Source organism: Zalophus californianus, chromosome 7 (genome assembly GCF_009762305.2).
Source record: "Zalophus californianus isolate mZalCal1 chromosome 7, mZalCal1.pri.v2, whole genome shotgun sequence".
NCBI lineage: Eukaryota > Metazoa > Chordata > Mammalia > Carnivora > Otariidae > Zalophus > Zalophus californianus.
Window position 1 is genome coordinate 26,578,006 of NC_045601.1, and position 20,781 is coordinate 26,598,786.

Genomic DNA, 20,781 nt, shown 5'->3' on the forward strand with positions numbered 1-20,781 from the left:
GTGTGCCCCAGAATGCTTTTGTTCTGATGATTTTACTCTGGATTAGATCCTTCCAAAATAATTGCTTACATAAAGTGATAGTACTTCATGTGCCAAAGTTAGAATGCAAAAAAAAAAAAAAAGTTAGAATGCAAAGTTAGAAAACAAAACAAAAAACTTTAGTATTTTATTAGAAAGGCCAGTTTTAATTTCATTTTCAGCTATTGCTATTGAATACGGACCATCTATTCTCTGACTCATCTCAACCCTGTAAACTAGTTAAGAACTCATACCCAGTGAGGTATTTGTGTCACAGATCTTTTTCAAAAATCATCATTCAACAGCCTCTTCCTGAGCAGCAGCTCTTAGAGGAGGAGTGGAGAGTGGTCAGTGGATGAGATGTGGCCTCCAACCTCACGGAGCTTCCGAGCTGGTGGGGCAGGCAGGTCGCCGGCTGCTCAGCATGCAAGAGGGAGCACGAGGGGCAGCTGGGTACAGAGGTCAGAGGTAATATTTTTACACATGTTGTGGGAGGAGGGTGACAGTGAGGACCTAAGTAGTGTTATTGTTTAATTCCCATGTTTTAAATTGTCTTTTTATGTATGTTTAATTAGTATATTAAAGAGAGATCTTGTCACTTTAATTAGGAAGGAAAAGGATTTTATGACTCATGTCATTAGTACCTAGTCCTTCCTCTTAGTCTCCTTCCCTCCTTGTTTTATAGCTTTGTCAACAGGTTCTACCCAGCCACAGTTCTCAAAATAGCCACGTAAGGTTTGCAAGTATATTGTGGATTTTAGTTTCCCAAATAAAATGTTAAACTAATAAAATACAACCACTAATATAGAAAGAAATTAAAAAAAAAAAACAATATTGGAGCTCGTAGAATAGAAGTTGTAAATCTGTCTTCTGATGTCCTTCAATTCCGTACAGTCATTGGCACATACACCAGAGTGTGTTTGGTTCATTTCACATAATTGCAGTAATATGATGGGTATTGTTCTGCAACTTGCTTCCTTTTGTTCCCCCGTAATACCTTTTGAAAAAATTCCTTACAGTACACATGGAATTTTTTTTTTTACTATTTACTAAATACTATTTAAAAATAGTATTTTTAAACACATAGGGGCATTTTATGAAGAAATACCCTGCTCAGAATGCTGATAGTATCCCATCGAGAAACAGTGGTATGGAAAGACCTTGTCTTTTGGACATTTCTTTATGTAATTAAGGAATGTGATTGTACCATAAGTTTTTTCTTACCAGTGGTCAGGGTCTTGAAACATAGAGGTGCATCTGTAAGAGCGTAGCATAAATTACTGGAAGAATTGCTGGGTCAAGAGGGGTTTACATGTTTAAATTTTAGTTATATGTTCCCAAATCATTCTTCAAAATGAATACACAAAATTACAATCCTAATAACAGTGCACATGTTTTCCCACATCCTTTTCAACACTTGATATTATCAGTTAAAAATGTTTTGCCAACATAATAAGAAAACATGAAGTCTTGTTTAAATTTCCATTTTCCTGTCCAAAAGGGCCTATTATAGTACACTTTCAATAGAGTGATAAGTGACTAATTTGCTTTTGGAGATGCACAGTTAGTGCTCATCTGTTCTAGATATCCTGCTGCCTGTTTCATTCATGTTTCAGAAACAGTCCTATTTTACAAATCAGTCAACCCCTTTGGAGAGTCTTTTTAGCCTCATCTGCAGGGAGTGTCACACCGACACTGAATGGCAGGAGTGATTTTTATGAAGAACTATGAACTGGTATTTGTACAGAGGGAGCTGTGTTTTCCAAACTCTGGTTGCTGCCCAACCAGTGGATTGGTGAAACCAAATTAGGAACCATGAGCTGGATGAAAAAAGAAACAGAACAGAAAATATAATGGAGAGTCTCGTATACACTAAAGGTATGACATGTTTCATTAAACATGCATTTTGGTATGTGGTTTGGATTTGAATATGTCTTTATGTGTGTATATGTATGTGTGCATAGTTAATGTCTGCTACATTGTGATGTAAAATATCTCTCCGTGGGTTGAGGATTGCTGATATGGAGAATCTTAGCTTTAAATTTTTTTCAAAGCACAGTTTCTTTCTATCCTAATTGAGGCAGAAGTTTCATACTTGGTTGTGACATAAAAAAGAAAAAAAGTTGCTAATAGTATCAATACATTGCAAAAGGTTAAAAGCTCAGGCTTTTAAAGGAGCTTAAATGCTTAAAGATAGGTGTCACCTAATTGGACTGGGAGATACAGTGGGTGTGGAAAGCCAAATTGGCTTGGGTGCAGAATGAAGAAATGATGAGTTACACCCTGCTCACGTTAATTTCACCGAGCAGTGTAATTTATCTGCTCCCGGCTGGTCCCTGCTCTTGATTCTGCGGTAGCTCTATCACTGTCCAGGCAAGAGAAGGCAGGGGAAATCTGGATGCCCAACAGTTTCTTCCTGTGAGCAGGCACATTTGCAGCTGATCATCCGAGAGTAGTAGCTTAAACTACTTTCGAGTGTTTAGTTTCCCTCAGTTCCAATCCACCAGATCTTGTGTTGCTTAGAAAAGTACCTGCTGGTGATGATAATAAATGGTGATAATTAAAAAAAAAAAAAGCTATGGAACACTCTGTATGTGGGTGTATTTAATTACCTGGCAAGTGTTCATATTTCTAGAGTGTGAAACTTATGGGTAAACAATGGCCTTTCTGTTAAAGATTCTACCCACACTTCTATGTTTCTTCCCTTTCATAGTTGGGTATTTTCCATCACTTAGAGAGCAACAGTAATGATTAATCTGTGTTGTACGGTGTGTTTCCCAAGTGCTTATATTTTTCATTTGTTTTACCTCAACCAAATCTAATTTTCTTGCTCAAATTATTACTCAATAATTGCATCTTCATAAAAAATGTTATGAATGGAAACTTGCAATCTTATTTTCTGGATTTGTAAATAATGGTGTTAGAAAATTTGTGCTTTTAAAGTTCTGTGATGTAGGGGTGCCTGGGTGGCTCAGTCGTTAAGCGGCTGCCTTTGGCTCAGGCCATGATCCCGGGGTCCTGGGATCGAGCCCCGCATCGGGCTCCCTGCTCAGCGGGAAGCCTGCTTCTCCCTCTCCCACTCCCCCTGCTTGTGTTCCCTCTCTCGCTGTATCTCTCTCTGTCAAATAAATAAATAAAATCTTTAAAAAAAATAAAGTTCTGTGATGTAACCATAAATTAATATCTTTCAAATTTTATAAGGCATTACTGATACATTTTTGGCAAATGTAAACACAAAATCATGAATATTATTTCACAGGCCGAAGAAGATGGAAGTGAAGAGTCTTTAAAGACTATCGACAATGCACATTCCTGGGTACTTATGCTCCAGATTGTTACTCTGAAGCATGGAGACACAGTGTTGACCTTGAGTATACTTACTGCATTACTTTAAGTTTAGGTAAAATCTTTTAGCCTCCAAAATGTTTAAATAATTTTATACATATTCTTATTTCATCTAATCCTGTCAATGAGATGGCATCCTGGAGACAGAGCATGAGTTTTCTGTCCATCTCATTGTTTGCCCTGTCATGGTACTGAGGCATGTTGATACCTTGTGATTTCGGGTCAGCATCTCCTATCAACTTTCCAGTCAGCATCTCCTATCAACGTAACAAAAAGTTGGCTTATGTAAGCACTTTGAACTCTTTGCCAGTGGTGAAAATAATGGCACCATTTCTGTCCAGTGTCTTATGGAACTTCCATGGGTGGTTCTTCTCTAAGACCAGGTTTATTACTTTCCCTTCTCCTTGAAAATACTCCTTACCATTCACTGTTCATCTGAAGAAGCCACAGCATCAGGAAAGAGAAGACAAGATATGTGACCTGAGTGGGTGTTGAAGTTTCATAGTTTCTACTTCAGCCCTCCTATTTTATTAATTTATGTAATTTGTGTAGTTACTTGAAAATGATGTAGATGCTAATTCAACCAGTTGCCTTGGTGAGAGCATCTTGCACATGGGAGGAAGAAAGTCTTATTAGCAGATGTTCGGAAGTAAAAAGGAGAGCTAATGTTGTAACACATTATGCTCCATATGTTAAATTGAGGAAAATATATTTTGTGAGTTACTTTGAATAGAATTCTTTGTGTTCTTCAACAACCTTTATGCTTTTTCTCTTCTTTTTCTAAGGTATCCCTTCCTTAAATTTAAATAATAAGAGAAAAGGACAAGTCCACATTCAGAAAAAAACTAAAGAAATGTCAGTTAAAGTCAGAATATATTTTTTCTTTGAAAATGTTAGATATTACATTAAATTGGCATATGTAGTTAAGTCTTAACCGATGAGTGTTATGGCATGTTATCAAAATATGAGGCGATTAAAATAACTTTATTACAAGTAGATCTAATTTGCTCTTATTAAGGAAGACCCACACAAGGGCTCCTGGGTGGCCCAGTCAGTTAGGTGTCTGCCTTCGGCTCAGGTCATGATCACAGGGTTCCTAGATCGAGCCCCACTTCTGGCTCCCTGCTTGGCGGGGAGTCTGCTTCTCCCTCTACCTCTCCACCTGGCTTGTGCTCTCTTCCCTCCCCCCCCCCCCCCCGCCCACCGTCAAGTAAATAAATTAAAAAAAAAAAAAGGAAGACCCACACAAAGACTTGGAGTAACAGAATTCCATGGTTCCTTCCAATGGCTTCCACTAGAAGGAAATAATGATCTGTATCATATATAGGACTAATTTATGGGGTTCCATACTGTATCAAGTTTCAGAATGGCTTCACTGACTGGAAGTAAAGCTACTGAATAGAAATGGTCTATGAAAGCAGAGTATTGTCTGCCTTTCCCAGCGAGGGACTAGAAGGAGTTTATAGAACCCACACTCTCCCAGGGTAGTGGTCTGTGAATTCTGGATATGAAGGTTGAGCCACTGCTTGCTATTGTCCCTCCACTAATTCTGCTTGTTAGCCTTATGGTCATCCTAATGGCTGATGAGGGTGTAGTGTATATGCTTTCCTATAATAACCTGGTGTATCATTCCCCTTGTTCAGCTTCTTGAGGATTATGTGATGCATAATAAATAATGGCTAAGCTTCTATATGCAGCTCCTTCTTAATTTTACCAAGAAATGATTTAGCAATTAAAGAAAACCCCACATTTGTTAACGTACAGATTTTTATACCAGCTCTGTTCAGTTATGCTCTTTCGTGGTTGAGTGTATTCATCTTACTGGCCCAAGGATCTTCTCCCTTCCCTTTACCCAGTACCCACCCCCCCTTCCCCATCTATTAAGTTTCTTTCACATTTTGCCGAGCCTTTTTTATTCTTGCCTCTTCCATGGTGCTAACCCAAAGAAATGTGGTGCAAGTTCTGAAGGTGGAATATAAATTGCCCTCATCGGGGCTTCTGGGTGGCTCAGTTGTTAAGCATCTGCTTTCGGCTCAGGTCATGATCCCAGCGTCCTGGGATCGAGCCCCGTCGGGCTCCCTGCTCTGCGGGAAGCCTGCTTCTCCCTCTCCCACTCCCCTTGCTTGTGTTCCCTCTCTTGCTGTGTCTCTCTCTGTCAAATAAATAAAATCTTAAAAAAAAAATAAATTGCCCTCATGGTCTATTAGGAGGCTCCAATAAATTATTTCTGTAGTATTTATACCATCACGTGGGCCTCCCCCTCTGATTGTGGGTTGGGTCTGAGACTTCCACTAACAGAATCAGGAGAAGTGACAGTGGGTAAGTTCTAGGCCTAAGCCTTAAGAACTCTGGGCAATTACATCTAAAAAATCCAGTTAGCCTAATGGAGAGGTCCCACAGATAGAGAGAGGCCCGGCTCTTCCGGTGTTCTAGCTCGTCCTTGCCAGCTCAGCGTTAGCCTCACGTGACAACTGGCAAGATGAGCCAAAAAGAACTGTCCAGCCAAGCCTAGCCTAGATTGCAGAATTATAAGTAAATAGAACAACTGTTTTTACAGCCACTAAGTTTTAGGGTAGTTTGTTATACAGCAAGAGAAATGAGAACACCCCTACATTGATAGACATTGATAAATGGATTTTAATAGCTACTTAGCAATAATTTGTATTTATGTGCTAGAAAGGTAAAACATAAATTATTGCTAATCAGCTATTAGAATAGATTTATCAATGTATTATGTGCTATGTACTAATGGAGTTACATCAAGAGAGAAAGAAATGAAATAGTCATTGTAGAGGTTTGTAACTCAGTGCTGTTATAATTAAATGTAAGCTTTGCCGTCACTACTGAGTAAAGTAGTGATGACTTAAAATTTTGGCTATAATTTAGACCGCAAAGTTGGAAGAGAAATGTATGTGAGAAAATTAAAAATATTATTTTCTGATGGGATGAGTTTTTTAAGTTCCTTTCTGCTCCAGAGTCCGTTTTCTGTTTCCATTGACGTTTCAAGCTAAATGGCTCTGTAGGTTGACTGATTACAAATGTTTTCACTCAAGCACACTAGCTTTTAAATCTGTCTGTAAGCTGCTTTCTTAAAAAAGTGAATAAGCCTAGGAAATAATTATTCCTCAAAGTACACAAAACTCCCGAGCAAGCTTTTGTTCTGTAGACAGATCTGATTCATCAAGAAACATCAAGATAATTGTCACGATTTAAATTTTTAAAAGAAACCAAGAAGCCTTTGGCTCAAGTGTAAAACTTTCTGTTGCTTTCTTGGCATAATGCCTTGAATTGAATATTTTGTGCTGTACGTTGCTCCATTTTTTTGTTTTGCTTTGTATTTTTGCCCCTGGGACAGGAAACTACAGAACAAAATATATTCATTTTGGTAACCAATGCGGGTCCTTTAGTGACTCAGTGTTCTTCAGTGATTGGTACAGAAAGGAGAGGCTAACCCTGAATGCTGCTCCCTGGTGGATGCAAATGTTGAGCCAAGGTTTTATTTTTTTCATCACAGATATTTTTAAAAACTGAGAATCACTGTTTTGACAAAGGAAGAAGAACATTCACATTAAAGCACTCTCCAGTTCATAAATTACTTCTTTTAGGTGGGGTAGTATGCTCCCTTGTAATTAAAATTCTTGATGGGTTCAGACAGTTTACATTTGAATACGCCAGTTTTCCCTTTCTCTTGGGATTAATCTGTGTGACTGTGTAAAAGTAATTTTATAGAAAAACATTTTCTTACAAGACTGTAAGCTTCACGATGGCAGAATCATGCCTTACTTGCTGGAGACTCTAAAACCCAAAATCGATGACAGGTGTTAGCATTTCTAAGTCTCAAATTATTTTTTGAATTCATGAATTTAGCTTTTTAAAAAACATTTTGTTTTTCAGGAGTTTCTGGTCTAGATAAAGTCTCAACAATTCCAGATTGGCATATTACGTTGAAGGAATCATGTTTTCCAACATCTTCCTTAGATAGTCACCGATTTTTTTTCTACTCCAATTTCATAAAATATTGATAATTTTTAATTCAAGCATCTATAATATGCTGAGTCTTTTCAGTATATTATTTCTAATCACAACAGGTCATTTGGAGTTAGGAGTTAAAAATATTGTGTAGCTGATTTTCTTACAATTCTCTAGTGAAAACCTGTGTGACAAGGGATTTATGTGGTATGTTAAGAATGTTTAGATGTTTCTGGAATTACTGAGTTGGAAGATGCTTGAGTAAGAAAGATGCATTGGGAAGGCTTTTGTATTCCTATATTCACATGACAAGAGAAAGTTTTTAGGTTTTTGGGAATTTTACTAGGTTTCTGTGTTAACTGCTTGCATTTAAATTTTTTTCCCATATGAAAGAATAAAGAAATTTTGGTTCCTAGGTTTATCTTTTTGCTCAGATTATATCCTACTCTATTTCATTCATTAAAACACTTCAAAAAATTTAAGCAGTACATATTGAGCACTTATTTTATGCCAGATACCTCTTAAATTCTTGAGGTACCTCAGTTAAAAAAACCAAAGTCCCCACTCTGAGGAAGTTTGGATCCCAGCACGGGAACACACAAACAATAAAAATAACAAAAAGTAGATATTGTAGAAGGTTATAAAGTGATAGGTGCTACAGAGAAAATAAAGTAGGTTTAAGTCAAAGAGAGGGAGTGAGTTATCATTTTAAATAATCCAGGCAAGCCTCATTAAGAAGGTGAATTTTGAGCAAAGCTGGAAAAAAGTGAGGCAGTGAGTGAGGAAGATGTTTGGTAGGAGCACCTTCCCTGCAGAAGGAAGGATAGGGGAGCCATGAGAGGGGCAGGGAAGGGCCGGAGCAGAGTCCTGGGGCCCAGGCTGCCTCCTGCCTCTGAGGAATGCTTTGATGGTTCAACTTGCTCCAAGTTGCTGTTAGATCCTGCTGGACCTTCCTAGGAATGATCACTGTATACCACTAAATTACCGTTCGTACCATTCATAAAAGAACACCAAAAAGGAAAATTACTAGAGTAGAACCACATAATACAATGTGACATTGAAACATTTCTTTTGTCCTTTATGGTTTTGAGCACCTATATAAATCATACAGTGCCTCAGGGACAGCTAACTGTTGTATACAATTCCTGGGCAGGCCCCAGAGGCCTTTTAGATGTTTAGGGTTTAAAACTATTGGCCTCAAGGTTAGAGACCATAGAAATTAGCTAATTAGAATGAAGGGAGTTGGAGTATGAACACTTCCTTGCATCTGTGCCTGTATAAAGCAAGTACTCCACGAATATTAACTGAATCTAAAACCAGAATTTTAAACTAGAGGATAAGTTATAATATTTAAATACCTATATAGAAAACATGTCTCTTATCGCCTCACTTCCTTACCTCATAGTCCCTGCTCCTCCAAATCAAAATCAGGTTGTGAAATAATGACAGTAATAATAATAGCAATGCCTGTGTCTGCCTTTTGAAAACACTGTTTAATTTTTGTGTTACATCTTTTCAATAGAGATGGTTTTTAAACTAACCACCTGACACTTCAGCAGAAATTATTTCTTCATGTATGTTATAATGTGAAAATGTTTTTGAGAATTTTTTGCTGTCTTCTTATTCTGTGACATCCTGTGATTTTGAATGACTAATATGTACCAATTTCAAAAATGTTTTCTCTTTTATTGAAAGTATAAATCCTCTGGTTCTGTTAAAATGGTACCTAATTATAACATAATTTTGATGACTTTATTTAGGGCATACTGTGTGTCAAGGTTTGTCTAGGGGCTGATATTGGTGTATCTCCATCATAATTATGCAATACATATAGCTTTTAAAATGTATGGAAATGAGTATGCATTTAAATATTGGCCCTGCCAGTTTTAAAGATGTGTCGTTATTCAGGTTAATTACTTAATTCTTTGAGACTGTTTCCCCATAATGAGAAATAGAACGAATGATATCTTCATCTTCAGAATTGTGAGGAATAAAGATGATGCTGCAGAATGATCTGCAGAATGTCTAGCATAGTGCTTGACACACTGTAGGTCCTCAACAAGTGAGTGGTAGCTGCGCTTCATCAAAAAAAACTCATCATGTCAGCTACTAGCTACTGTTTTGGTTTGATTTGCTTTCATCTTTGACATGTCTCTGCCTAATATGTTAAGCTTACCTGTGCCTACCCTGTTCTTCAGTCTCCTGAAAATAACCACCTAAGGATTTGATGAGTACATTTATGAAGCAGATCCAATGTTTAAAAGAATCTTAGAGTAACATATTTTGAGATGATTACCCTTTAATTATAGTGTCCTTCTTTGAACTCTTTGAGTTTCCTTTTTATTATCTTTTTCCCTCCCCTGCTCACCGGCCTTATCTCCTTATGCTCAGCCTCCTTTTGGATCTCCTCTCTAATTACTACCTCCCTCCCCACTTGTATTCTGTCTGCATTGTTGCTAGACTAAGTTTTCTGAGACAACACTGTGCCCCTTCTTTTATTTTCTTAAAAAAATTTTACATTGGCTCTTTGTTACCAAGTCTAACTCCTTTGCCTAAACTTCATGGTTCACTACAGTCTGAAACCATCTTATTTCTTCATTTATTTTAATTTTCCATGATTCCTAATCCATTTATTCAGTGGGGACTGTAAACGACGGTATATATTTCATATATGTTCCTATCTTGAAGCTTTGGTGTGTGTGTGCCATTCTTTCTGCTTACATTGTTCTTCCTCATCTTCTCTACTGTAAGTCAAACCCATTTTGTCAGGTTGTATTCAAGTTCTGTGGTCTCTTCAGTGTCTTTTTCTGACTCTAATTTCAGTGATTCCCACCCCCCATGCATAAAATAGTAAAAAATTAAATGAGAGAATGTCTTTGTAAAGTAATAAATGCTCATTTTAATCTTATCTCTTGAGGAAAAATATAAATTCTTGTAGAATCAGGTAGCCAAGTGCTGACTACCCAGTGAACATTTGAGTGATTTGATTCTCTAAACTACTTTCTTTAATTGATATTTATATGAATTTGGGAGTGTAACATAATATGGTTTATAAAGGAAATTTAATCAGATGTTAACCGGAAAGACTATTAAAAAATCCCAACTCATTTGGAATAAATGTAAAACATGATACCTTTTTTCTTTGTGGGTGTTTATTTGAATGTGTTGATAGCCAGTAGGCAGAACATCTGAGCTGGGAATTTGGTTTGGAAGCACTAAGGAGTAGGTGGTACTTGAAGCTATGGTGGTGTTAAGATTGCTCAGTGAGTTTATAAAAGATGAGAAAAAGGTAGAGTGTAAACCCTGGGGAAAAATTACTTTCAGGGGTAGCCAGAGGAAATTGATCTCAAAAGTAAACTCTAAACTGAGAACAACGCAGAAACTGAGAACATTGCCTATTGGTATCAGCAAAGCTGACAGTTCACCTGTTTTTGGAGAGTTCAGTCTGATGTTATATCGCCCATGTGCTTGGAAGGGTTCCAGATTGAAGGTGGGTTCGGTTTTACCCATCAATCAATGTTTTTAACACACCTACTATATACGAGGCACTTCAAAAGTGCTGTGAAAATACTAAGAAATTACAGAATAAGTTTGGTTGTCTTAGCCTAAATGTCAGAGTACTAGGTTCCTTTCACTTGTTAGCTATGCCATCTTATGGCATAAGATAGTAAGAAAACAAACATACAATGAATAGATATTTGATATAGACAATTGATTAAGACAATAATACGTAATTGATATAGACAATGAGACCTTAGAAGTAATAAAGGGAAAAGCTCACAAATGTGCATGCTTTACCAGTTTGCATGGTAACTCAAGATGCTCAAAGATAAGGCTGTTTGCAGTTCTCCCTGAGATTAAATATGAGTCTTACTGATGAGAATTTTGAAATGCTGATAGAGCTCTATCAGATATTTATGATGAAATATAGCATTCTGGAAAAAGTGAGTTTCTTCAAAAAGTAGCTAAAGTTCAAAAACTAGTTTATATATAAGGATAAGGCATTTGTATTTATCAGTGTTTTAAGCAGTTCAATGAATAAAAGTTACTATATGGCAATTACTTATTTTGTGGTGAATGAAATATATTTATGCCAGATTCTCAAGTTTTTAGATAATGCTTTTTATCCTGAAGATGTTTTCAGGGATACCCTTAGTTCTTCCCAAGAGTATGGATAGAGGGAAGAAATAATTTGACAGAGTTTCCAAATGGCCATTAAAAAAAAAAATTTCCTTGAAGTTCCTGATTACTAACACTATGAATTTTGTTGTATCTCCTCTTCAGACAAATCAAGTAATTCCGATGTTAGTATGAATCTGCGGTTAACCCAGATTTAATTTATTTAAACAGATGGCACAAAAGAAGAAGAAAAGTCTTTTACCATCCCCTATGAGCAAAGCTTAAACTTATTTATCCTCATCCAAAGGCAGTTTCTCTCTGTTTTGGCCTGACTTCTGGGAGCCCAGAACTCTTAAAAGATGTTTTCTTGAAAATAGTGAGCTCTTTTCTTGTCTGTCCTAGTATTCTTGGCTGAGCTTCTTATATTCTGGCTGCTTTTACTCATTACTATTCAGCTTGATCCATAGTGACTGAGGAGGCAGCAAAGCGCTGGAAGTTAGTGAATGAAAGGTTCTAGGAGGGCTTTCTGAGCAAAGATGCAAATGTCTCCAGGAATAGTGTAACCAAATTTCATCTTCACAAGTCAGGTGAATGCTTGAGGCTTTCAGCTGATTCAAATAGAATAGTTTTTTTTTTTTCTTTTCCTTTTGATGTAGATTCAATTAGGATTTAACTTTTCTGCCTCCTTTATAGTTAAGTATGCTTTTCTTGTTGAAAAGAAAGTACTGAATCAGGTTAAGATAGGCATAACACATTTCTTAGCTTAAGCATATTTACATAGATTGACGAATATTAAATTGTTTAAGAACTGCTGTCAGCAATGTGGCTGAGATGAAATTGATCATAAAAAAAAACAAAAACGGAAACTGTGTAACTGTAGAGTGACTTGTTTCCTTTTTAGCATTTTGTAAAAAATATATTTAGCTCTTCATCCAAAGATATAATTATTTCTTTCGAAGACTGCTTTGAAAAGAGTAATCAATTTACATAGTTTACAAGGTAATAGAGGCTTTTAATAGAATTTTTGGTGTGTCTTCAGGAGAAAGTGATTGTGTCCTGTTGAAAAAAAAATCTGAAAAAATACATCATTAAAGAGAATGGTCATTATTTCTCTAGACTATACTACTTTACAAAGCCTGCTTCCACAGAAATCAACTTCTAATTACTATATATTTGCTTATTAATGTTTGAGGCTTTGGATAAGTTTAGAAGGAAATCCTATTACTGCAGATGTTTTTGTAGGAGTTGCCTCTACAACTAAATTTGTGCATTAAAAAAAATAAAAATCTGGTAATTGCTTTCTCTTTAATTTAATGTAATATTGATATAAAAGTTATTGGGCTACAAATAAATTCGATACTTTCGAGTCGTAGTGGGTTCTGGCCCCCATTGAAATAATTAGGGATGAAGAGTCCTTGTTAACTCAGTTTAGTTGTCCAAAACAGTAGTAGCTTCTAGGTGGGGCTGATGGGAGGCAAGTAGAAACCATTATCTCCCCCATGGTGGCTAACTTTATTCAGTTACACTGTGAAGAGAATGCCTACTGTACAGGTAGTGAAGCTTCCTAACATTATTTAAGTATTGAATACTTTTTTTGAAGTTGCTACCCTGGAAGACAGCTGTGCTTTATCATTAGAATTCTGCCAGTGCCTCTCAGAGGCTGACATGGGATACTTGGAAGTGGTTGAGCTCCATATTGATGTATCTGATGTTTTCTTTTAACCCTGTGAGTGTTTGATAAAAATGTTGAGTTTATCCATCGTTCATCCTGTAGGTGTTTACTAAGCACACAATTATGTGCTATGGTCAAAAATTTCTTGTAGTTACTCAGTTTCTGCGGTAATAGTTTCTGCTAACTAGTGTGGCTTCAAAAGACTTTAGTCTTGGTCAATGGCTACTGTAGGTAGAGGATGAAGGGAATTCTTTAATTACACAGAAATAAGCCATTCAAAATCAGTACTTTAGATTACATATTGAATAATTCTTCTTGGGGTACTCAGGGTAACTTAAAATATTGAAATTGGGAACTATCTTAACTGTAGGATGTAGTATTACAAAATGTGAAGATAAAGCTATTGGTTGTCAACTTTGTCTAGCAATTCAAATTTGTCTTGTTGTTTGTAAAGCCAAACATTAAAATAGTCTCCAAGATACACATATTAAGGAGGGAGTATAGGAAATTAATATATATTGATCATAATTATTATATAGATGCATATATTTTATGTATGTGTGCACATATTTAAAAACTTTAAGCTTTTTCAGATAAAATATGTTGGCAAAAATATTTTAAATGAGTTGCAGAACTTACCTAAATACATTTCCTGTATCTAGTATACTACTAATACGTTGTAATGAATACTACGAAAATTAAGATTTTTTTCCTTCTTTGATGAATGAAGAGCTCATTCAGTGTGTATTTTATGTGAGTGGGTGTGTGTCTGATACTTTGTCCTAATATAATATCAACTGTGTTAATCGTCAAACCACTATCATATTAGTAATCAAAGGTGATATACAGCGGCTGTAAAACTTAATGTTGTCATTACTTTTTGTATCTCTTATAAAACGAACCCAGAGGATGCAAATAGGGGAGCTACTGTTGTAGACTTGAGTTTTCATGTACAAAGGAGAATAGATTCAGTAACATTCCATGTAGTAATATTGTTGGTACACATCAACCAAACTTTCTGTGTATTAGTTATTCATCCTTAAAATATAGGCTAAAAAAAAGATAATTTTCTTGATTATGTTGACCTGTAGAAATTGACAAACTTCACTGAGTGTAGTTTGAGAAATGAATTTTCTAGGTGTAGAATTTTTATGGTCTTATTCCTCTTGGAACAGGTTTGACATTAACTTGGTATTTTAGCAGTGAGAAATACTGAGTAGAAAAGATTGTATCTCATCAACATCTCATTAATCCTATATATTACCTTTAGAGGGGAAAGAAATAGCAAGTATTCCAAATTTTTCTATGGAGAAACTTGAAAGTAGATTGTTTTGGGTATTTTATGTACAGCAGAAAGTTAGATTAGTTAGAAGTATACTGACCGAGTAAGAATGTGTATGTGATATGCAATAATGTTTTTGTTTAGTCTTGATTTTTAATAGTGATAGTTACAATTTTCAAAACCTGTTTGATTATATAAACAATATTTGCTAATGCTGAAAATTTGAAAATATAGCAACCTACCACAGGGAGTTTGTGTATTGTTATGTTTTGTCTTTTTTCTAATATTTAAAATTTTGAGGGATAGTTAAGATTTAATTGTGTATATGCACTTATGTATAGACTTACAATTTGATGATTTTGTTTTTACATTTACCCTTATCATGAGTGTTTCCTCAAGTATTTTCTTGTTTCTTGTAATTGTTAATGGACATATAGTATTCCATCATATGAATGTACCATAATTCAGCCACTTCCCTGTTGTTGAACATTTTTTCTAAGCTTTTACTATTATTAATTTATTGTAGTTTGCCGTAACCATTAGTGGGCACAGTTGCTTAATTTTTTGATGAATATTTTTGTTGTATCTGTTTATTATAAAATTTGTACATGAAGTATGTATATGACTTTTACCATTATTTAATTGAAACTTTAAGATGAATATATGTATACACACAAACACAATTACTGTATTTTTTACTTTTTGAAAATTGTGATATTATTCAGGAAAAATGCTGCTTTGAGTAGAGTGAAGATTGGCTAGGCACCATTTTGCATTGTTTAATTTAACTATTTTATTATTTTATTTCTGTAGCTTTAGATGTGATCATTATCACTATATGTGATCACTTTTTACACTGTAGAAATGTCAAATAAGTTGCTGAAAGTAGAAGTATATAAGGAAGAACATTGAGGAGGTAGGTGTCATAGTAGGAATATGGGAATGGGAAAGAGTGTCTGATTAAATAGGGAGAAGGGGGCACCCTCATTGTCTTCATTTCCCTGTTTAGAAGTTTTGTGACTTGGAGGAGGCATGAATTTGAATTGAATATTGAAACCCTGTGTAACAGTTAATGAATCTATAATAGAGGGTCTTTAATGCAACATTCAGTTCCTTACATTGAGGAATCAGCTGTGTTTTAAATTCTCTGGCAGGAGCAAGCTATTACTTTGTTCTTGTCTTTATTTCTATATTATATACTATATATAATTTTTAAAAACCTCTTGTACTTCAAATTAATATTTAAAAATTTTTTGAAGATGATTACTATGTGGAAGTTTTTTTAAGTCTTTTTTTCCCCTTGGCTCCATCGTTAGTGTATACGAATACAGTTGATTTTTGTGGATTTTTTTCCTCAGGTAACACTGCTGCATATTTGTCATTCTAGAGGCAAGGGAAACATGAATCTAAAGAGGAAATTTGGGATAATGGGCTAAGAAGGACTAGGAAAAACCCAAATGGCTCCAAAGGGGCAGAGACGGAATGTTTATTATATATACCAAAGTTCCAAACCTGGAGAGCGGGAGGTAATGCCAGGAGCGGGGACGCTTCACTGATTGCTGGTCTCGTCTGTGACACACACATAAGCAGTAGGACAGACAAGAAGAGACTTTACATGAATTGTAGGGATGATTTGTTTCTTGAAAGATTGTCAGATTTTTCCAGTTAATTCACTTGAATATTGCTTGGGAAATGGAATTTTGTTACCTTTTGAAATTTCCTCTTTTTTACTATAGCTTTTCTTTCCACTTTTCAAATTTATTAATGTATTTCCATTTCACACATCTTTATAGTTTTTTTCATTCTTTCTAGTTTTATTTTGTCTATTTTTATTGGTTGAAAAAAATCTATTCCCTTTATGCATGGGTTGTTAATTTTCAAAAGAATTGTGTATTGTTTTTCCTTGTCAATTTTATTGCCTTTTCTTTCTCCTCTGTGTGTGTGTATTGAGTTTCCCTTTTCTAATTTTATTTTGATTTGTTACGTTGTTCCTTTTCTAAGTTCTTTATCTAGCTGCTTGGTTTATTGTGCTTTTCTTTTTGCTTTTAACTTGGTACCAATGTAATTACTGAGTCTTACAGCAAGAACCTGCCCTTAGCACTGCTTTAGTAGTTTTTTATGCATTTTGTTATCTCACCTATTAAAAAACATTTAATTATATTCTGAATTTTATCCCAGGTTCAGTGTTTAAGATATTTTGTTTTTAATTTGCATATATTTGAACAGTATTCAAGACTGATTTTTTTTTCCCTAATTTTGTTGTAACTGCTAATGGGAGCCCGGATTTTTGACTTAGTGCATGATCAGTTTTGTAAGTGAGATGGTTAGAATGAAAATACAGTCTGTTCTTTTGTCTTATTCATGTTCCCCTATGTGGCTGTTAGGTAATTCAAGACTCATGTCATTGTCTACTCTAACTGTCATGCTCTGGCAGGGCCTTTCAAGTCTTCGGTTCATCTTGTAGTTTTGTCTCTGCCACGTCATGCCAGCGCTCCTTCTTTTGTTTACATTGCTGCTAGCTTTGCATTTATATATTTACTTATTAGTGCTGGCTAGATGAGAACATTTCAAAATAGATTTGCTTTTAAAACACCTTGAGGTTCTTTGCTTGATTCCCTAATAGCTAGTGTGTTTTGAGCATCCACTATCCACTATGGTAGTTACTTTTCTGGACCTCATCTCATTTACCCTTCATAGGATCCCTGCAAGGTACTTCTCATTTGACAGTGGAGTGTCTCATCTGACTGAGGCATTCAGAGGCTAGACCTGTTCCCCCAAGTCACATGCCTCGTAGGAGAAGGATCCAGCAGGCATAAGGCTATCTACTTGCTGGGGCTGGCTCCAAAGCATGGCCTTGATGTTACAGTGTCAGTGATACCATTCCTCTGTTCTGGTTTTTGCACACACCAGATACACCAGGACTAGCCCCTAATTTTTCATCTGCATGTATTTTTGGTAGGTAATCAATTACACTAAAACAATTTAATGGTACTTAAAAAAATAGGACATTCATTCCATTCGTTTTCTTTTACGTTTGAGGTATTTCACAGCTAAGCTACCAGATGTAATTGAGACATTTGTGTTCTTCTCCTCTATCCCTGTAGTTTTTGCATTTCCTTGCTTTTGCCCTTCTGGGATGGACTTGAACCTCTGATTCTCCATGGACCTTAACTGGAAGATAGTCTAACCTATTCTAACTAGGCAGCTCTGAACTTTCCATGTATCTGACTTGTGTGCCTTGGGCAGCGTAATTAACTTTCTCAACAATCTCTGTATGCAGGATTCAGTCATCTTCAGATCTCTTACCTCTGATGTTTATATGTCAGCAGTGACTCTAGGGGGAAGTGGCAGAGAGGTGGGGGCCATTCCTGTGGCTGCTACTATGGCCTGATCTGTCCCATACACCCCTCCTCCCCAAGACTAGCTCTTAGAGGACTGTTCAGGAAGGGCTGCTCATACAGGGGCCCCCTCACTTACCCCATTTCTTCTCCCCAGCTGTGGCTCACACATGCAGCCAGGTGGAATTGTCCAAAAGGACTTCTGTCTCCACTCCCTACTTCTGCCCAGAAGATACCCAGCACATTGGATGAAATTTCAAGATCGGAGGCTGGCTCACAAGGTCATGAAGGGGAAGACACTTGGGAGGTCTACCTGCTTGTCTGTAGCTGCCTTCCACCCTGAGACACTAGTCAACATTGCAGTGAACTGGAGGAGGTTGTATTTGCTGAACAATAATTGGGAATATTATTACATGTTTTTTGATAGTAGAAACTTCCACCCTCACAATTCAAAGATATATTTGTTCTAATGTTAGATGGTTGTGTTTCAACATGCTTTTAGAATGGCATTTATAGACCAGGAAAGAAAGAAAGAGAGAGAGGGAGGGAGGGAGGAAGGAAGGAAGGGAGAAAGAGAGAGAGAAAGGAAGAAAGAAATGCTTATATTTCCACTTTTCCCATTAGCACTTGTATTAAAATTGTTTAATTCTTCCTATGTTATATTAGCAGTCACCATCTTGACCTCTTTTCTTGAACTGGTTTAGAGTGTAGTTTTTTGAATAAGTCATATTCCATCATTATAGTAATGGGATCCTTTGTGAAGTTCTGTTGCTACCCCTTGCTCTTCTCAAAATGACTAGTGTTTTAAGTAATTATAACATTTTGTTAACATTAAATTCTTTTGGGGACACCTGAGTCTCTTTCATAAATTCTTTCTGCTCTATTTCTTTTGTTGTGACTTCTCAGATGTTGACAGATTGTTTCAGATCATTTAGGTCATGAAATACTTTGTTCCGTCTTCAAAAAGAACAGGGTTTTGCCTCAGTTCTAGGCCTGTGGTGACCGGTTCCTTTGTGCAGATTTTCTTTCAAGCTCTTCTTTCTCTTCACCTCAATCTGAAGCGTTCTTTTCTTTGCATCTTAAATGTTATCTCATCTTCTTTCTTGGCAGGAACTGAGCAGTATCTTGTTTTTTTCCTGTGTGTGTATGTTTTTAAAAAATACTATTCAAAACCTTGATCAGTAGGTTATGGTTGTTTTGCTGTTGTTTTTGTTTGGGTGGCTTTCACTTGAAGTTGATTCTTCATAAGGACTCTTCCTTTTCAGTTCTTAGAAATTAAAATACATATATTTCTGCACTTTTGGTTCACACTGTTCAGTTTCTCAAAACTTTTTGGTCTCCACAATTCTCTTGGTCCAGGAATTTGTTTTGTGTTATCATTCATTTGTGCACATTGTACTAATTTCTTTTAAGATTAGTGAATTCTCTGGAGTGGGGTATGGCTTTGATTTTTTCAGCCTAGCTACACCTTTAGCTTCTTTCTAGAGGACTAGTTCTTAAACTTTTTGGAATGGTGAACTCCTTTCTGGGTTTGAACACAACTTCTGATGAATATCTTACAGAAAATCTGTGAACCCTCTCCCCAGAAAAAAGGGGAGTGAATACATAATTTCAGAGCTGCATAGATCCCAAATTTCTAGAGGCTTCTCCCCCCCTTTTACATACTTCACGGAGAACATACTATTATTATACATTACTGCTTGAACTTGCTTTTTCACTTAAACATATATTGTGGATGTCTGTGGCAGTTCCTTTAATTAGGTAGGAATGGTGAGTATGAAAAGTAACAGCCCATCAATCCCTCCCATAATTGCTAGAGTTAATTTAACTAGCTTTTAATAACCACATTATCATGTTCTTCCTCTATAAATAGGCACTTACCTTGGGGAAATTTTGATGGGCCATTTCATATTCACACATTTTTTGTGTTAGTATTTTAGGTAGCTCATATCCTCCTTTTTCTCACTCTTGTAGAGGTGGGCAATGCAGAGGAGGTGGGAGGGGCTCCTGAGGCAGGTCCAGGGATAGCCCGGCCTTGGGGTTAAGGCAGATGAGAGGGTGGTGGGGACATTGGCTTCTTAGGTGATGCTTTATATGTATTTTTATAATTTATTAAAACAATTCCACCAGCTTTATTGAGATATAATTGACATACAACATTGTTTATATATTTTTAATATCAAGCATTACAAATTCAATTTAACACACAATTATTGCTCAGACAGGTGTCCGTTTCATTTTGATGTGATTGGAGGGGCATCTCCTGACTGGCAGGCCACTCTGAGCAGCTCATTCTTTCTTTTGTTCACACACAAGTGTTTTAGAGAAGAATAAAATTTTGTAGAAGCAGAAGAAAGAAGGAAAAATATCCTTCCCTACCATAATGGTGCTTCTTCAGTTCCCTTTATCTCTTCCTCTTCTGAATTTTAAGGCTGAATATGTTAATTAAAAAACTGAGTTCCTATCTTGTCAAGATTTCATATACTTCCCTGGTTATATTAGGCAGGTGAGTGGTTTTTCTGCAGTGATCTAAACTCATCAGAAAATGGTATTTTCAATCAATGCCTTACTCTCAGCTTGGTGTATTTGTTATTTGGGAAAAGTGCTTCCTCTTTTTAATTGGACAGGACTTGAACACAACTACTCACGGGTGTCTTGCAGGTTGCCCAGTGGTCTAAGTCATTCAAGATCATGGTTTTAAACCAGATCTTCACTGTATGCTGGAACCAGTGGAGGAGGTTTTATAAGCCACACATGCCTGAGCATCGCTCTCATCCCGCTGATTGAGAACCAGGGGCTGGGGCCCGGGCATGTAGCTCTTAGCAGAATCTCCTTGGGTGGCTCGTGTACAGCCTTGATTAGGAAGTACTGATCTCATAAGTGTTCTTCCTCTAGCGTTACCAAGAATGTTTGCATAGTTTTTCCCTCCAGAAAAAAAAAAGTCTCCATTGTAAGTTTCTATTCAATGAATGCTTATTACCTAGCTGCCTACAAAATCACTTCCATATGAAAGAAAGTACCAGTATATCCCTAATTAA